The sequence below is a fragment of the Triticum aestivum genome, chromosome 6A, assembly GCF_018294505.1.
Source record: "Triticum aestivum cultivar Chinese Spring chromosome 6A, IWGSC CS RefSeq v2.1, whole genome shotgun sequence".
Lineage (NCBI taxonomy): Eukaryota > Viridiplantae > Streptophyta > Magnoliopsida > Poales > Poaceae > Triticum > Triticum aestivum.
Genome location: NC_057809.1, coordinates 419356294 through 419360997, shown reverse-complemented (window position 1 = coordinate 419360997; position 4704 = coordinate 419356294).

Sequence of the window (4704 nt, the reverse complement as noted above, 5' to 3'; positions counted from 1 at the left end):
AGGGGCGGGGAGGTAGATATTTCCACGGAAGCCGAAAATTTGGAATCGCTTCAGACAAAAAAACTGTCGCGCAAAGTGTCATCAGACACGGTCCGAAGATATTTTGTGTTGCATCTCACACGGTTGGTTATAATAAACTATGTGGGATCTACTTCATTTTTGGTCTTGATTTGAATTACATAATGGGGTCAAAGCGGCCATGGACGGTGTTTGAATTGCTAGACCTTTTATCTGCAGTGATCATAAAAGAATTGGAATTATTCAGGGTTCGTTTGGACATTTTTATGCATTAAGTGAGTTTTCAATGCATTTATGTGCATAATTCAAATCTAAACTACATGCGCATGCTCCAGTGCATATAAATTGGTTGAAAAATCATTTGTCCTTGGGTGCATGCTTAGGTCTCATGCAAGAAATGGGAATGAATTTCAAACACCATGGCACCATTGATTGCCGGCAAAACAATGAGATGCCTGGTTTTTAAATTCTAGTAAATCCAAAACTCGTCTGAAATTCATGAAACTTGGCATGCTATCATGGAGCGGCATCAGCATGTCGCAGTACAAATTTTGTCCCATTTGGGGCAGGTTTGGGTATATGCTTCTCATAGACCGGAGCTTCTCACAACAAGCATGATGGTTTTCGATAGGGAACGTCCCACCTTTGGGGACGAAACGATATCCATTGCCTCTTATTCCTTTCAAGTTTTTTTTGTCGTGTCAACATAGAACAACAAGACTGTTGTGTGAATTTTTGTGATTTTTCGGGGTTCATTTGGACATTTTTATGCATTAAGTGAGTTTTCAATGCATTTATATGCATAATTCAAATTTGAACTACATGCGCATGCTCCAGTGCATATAAATTGGTTGAAAAATCAAATCTTTGCCCTTGGGTGCATGCTTAGGTCCCATGCAAGAATTGGGAATGAATTTCAAACACCATGGCACCGTTGATTGCCGGCAAAACATTGAAATGCCTGGTTTTTAAATTCTAGTAAATCCAAAACTCGTCTGAAATTCATGAAACTTGGCATGCTATCATGGAGCGGCATCAACATGCTGTGGTACAAATTTTGCCCCATTTGGGGCAGGTTTGGGTAGATGCTTCTCACAAACCCAAACTTCTCACAACAAGCATAATGGTTTTCGATAGGGAATGTCCCACCTTTGCGGATGAAACGATATACATTGCCTCTTATTGCTTTCAAGTTTTTTTCTCATGTCAACATAGAACAACAGGAGTGTTGTGTGAATTTTTGTAACTTTTTGGGGTTCGTTTGGACATTTTTACGCATTAATTGAGTTTTCAATGCATTTATGTGCATAATTCAAATTTGAACTACATGCGCATGCTCCAGTGCATATAAATTGGTTGAAAAATAAAATCTTTGTTCTTGGGTGCATGCTTAGGTCCCATGCAAGAAATGGGAATGAATTTCAAACACCATGGCACCGTTGATTGCCGGCAAAACATTGAGATGCCTGGTTTTTAAATTCTAGTAAATCCAAAACTCGTCTGAAATTCATGAAATTGGCATGCTACCATGGAGCGGCATCAACATGTCGTGGTACAAATTTTGTCCCATTTGGGGCAGGTTTGGGTATATGCTTCTCACAAACTAGAGCTTCTCACAACAAGCATGATGGTTTTCGGTAGGGAACGTCCCACCTTTGGGGACGAAACGATATCCATTGCCTCTTATTGCTTTCAAGTTTTTTTTCTCGTGTGGACATAGAACAACAAGAGTGTTGTGTGAAATTTTGTGATTTTTCGGGATTTGTTTGAACATTTTTATGCATTAAGTGAGTTTTCAATGCATTTATGTGCATAAGTCAAATTTGAACTACAAGCGCATGCTCCAGTGCATATAAATTGGTTGAAAATTCAAATCTTTATCCTTGCGTGCATGCTTAGGTCCCAAGCAAGAAATGGGAATGAATTTCAAACACCATGGCACCGTTGATTGCCGGCAAAACATTGAGATGCCTGGTTTTTAGATTCTAGTAAATCCAAAACTCGTCTGAATTTCATGAAACTTGGCATGCTATCATGGAGCGGAATCAACATGTCGTGGTACAAATTTTGTCCCATTTGGGGCAGGTTTGGGTATATGCTTCTCACAAACCGGAGCTTCTCACAACAAGCATGATGGTTTTCAGTAGGGAACGTCCCACCTTTGAGGACAAAATGATATCCATTGCCTCTTAATGCTTTCAATTTTTTCTCGTGTCAACTTAGAACAACATAAGTGTTGTGCGATTTTTTGTGATTTTTTGGGGTTCGTTTGGACATTTTTATGCATTAACTGAGTTTTCAATGCATTTATGTGCATAATTCAAATTTGAACTACATATGCATGCTCCAGTGCATATAAATTGGTTGAAAAACAAATATGTGTCCTTGGGTGCATCCTTAGGTCCCATGCAAGAAATGGGAATGAATTTCAAACACCAGGGCACCGTTGATTGCCGGCAAAATATTGAGATGCCTGGTTTTTAAATTCTAGTAAATCCAAAACTGGTTTGAAATTCATGAAACATGGCATGCTAACATGGAGCGACATCAACATGCTGTGGTACAAATTTTGTCCCATTTGGGGCAGGTTTGGGAAGACGCTTCTCACAAACCGGAGCTTCTCACAACAAGCATGACAGTTTTCGGAAGGGAACGTCCCACCTTTGGGGACGAAACGATATCCATTGTCTCTTATTGCTTTCAAGTGTTTTTCTCGTGTCAACATAGAACAACTAGAGTGTTGTGTGAATTTTTGTTATTTTTCGGGGTTCATTTGGACATTTTTATGCATTAAGTGAGTTTTCAATGCAATTATGTGCATAATTCAAATTTGAACTACATGCGCATGCTACAGTGCATATAAATTGGTTGAAAAATCAAATCTTTGTCCTTGGGTGCATGCTTAGGTCCCATGCAAGAAATGGGAATGAATTTCAAACACCATGGCACCGTTGATTGCCGGCAAAACATTGAGATGCCTGGTTTTTAAATTCTAGTAAATCCAAATCTCGTCTTAAATTCATGAAACTTGGCATGCTATCATGGAGCAGCATCGACATACCGTGGTACAAATTTTGTCCCATTTGGGGCAGGTTTGGGTATATGCTTCTCACAAACCGGAGCTTCTCACCACAAGCATGATGGTTTTCGATAGGGAACGTCCCACCTTTGGGGACAAAACGATATCCATTGCCTCTTATTGCTTTCAAGTTTTTTTCTCATGTCAACAGAGAACAACAAGAGTGTTGTGTGAGTTTTTTGATTTTTCGGGGTTCGTTTGGACATTTTTATGCATTGAGTGAGTTTTCAATGCATTTATGTGCATAATTCAAATTTGAACTACATGCACATACACCAGTGCATATAAATTGGTTGAAAAATCAAATCTTTGCCCTTGGGTGCATGCTTAGGTCCCATGCAAGAAATGGGAATGAATTTCAAATACCATGGTACCGTTGATTGCCGTCAAAACATTGAGATGTCTGGTTTTTAAATTCTAGTAAATCCAAAACTTGTTTGAAATTCATGAAACTTGGCATGCTTTCATGGAGCGGCATCAACATGCCGTGGTACATATTTTGTCCCATTTGGGGTAGGTTTGGGTATATGCTTCTCACAAACCGGAGCTTCTCACAACATGCATGATGGTTTTCAATTGGGAACGTCCCACCTTTGGGGACGAAATGATATACATTGCCTCTTATTGCTTTAAAGTTTTTTTCTCATGTCAACATAGAACAACAGGAGTGTTGTGTGATTTTTTGGGGTTTGTTTGGACATTTTATGCATTAAGTGAGTTGTCAATGCATTTATGTGCATAATTAAAATTTGAACTACATGTGCATGCTGCAGTGCATAAAAATTGGTTGAAAAATCGAATATTTGTACTTAGGTGCATGCTTAGGCCCCATGCAAGAAATGGGTATGAATTTCAAACACCATGGCACCGTTGATTACAGGCAAAACATTGAGATGCCTGGTTTTCAAATTCTAGTAAATCCAAAACTCGTCTGAAATTCATGAAACTTGGCATGCTATCATGGAGCGGCATCAACATGCCTTGATACAAATTTTGTCCCATTTGGGGCTAGTTTGGGTATATGCTTCTCACAAACCGGAGCTTCTCACAACAAGCATGATGGTTTTCGGAAAGGAATGTCCCACCTTTGGGGATGAAACGATATCCATTGCCTCTTATTGCTTTCAAGTTTTTTTTCTCGTGTGAACATAGAACAACAAGAGTGTTGTGTGAATTTTTGTGATTTTTCGGGGTTCGTTTGGACATTTTTATGCATTAAGTGAGTTTTCAATGCATTTATGTGCATAAGTCAAATTTGAACTACTTGTGCATGCTCCAGTGCATATAAATTGGTTCAAAATTCAAATCTTTGTCCTTGGGTGCATGCATAGGTCCCATGCAAGAAATGGGAATGAATTTCAAACACCATGGCACCGTTGATTGCCGACAAAACATTGAGATGCCTGGTTTTTAAATTCTAGTAAATCCAAAACTCATCTGAAATTCATGAAACTTGGCATGCTATCATGGAGCGGCATCAACATGCCGTGGTACAAATTTTGTCCCATTTGGGGAAGGTTTGGGTATATGCTTCTCACAAACCGAAGCTTCTCACAACAAGCATGATGGTTTTCAGTAGGGAACATCCCACCTTTGGGGACGAAACG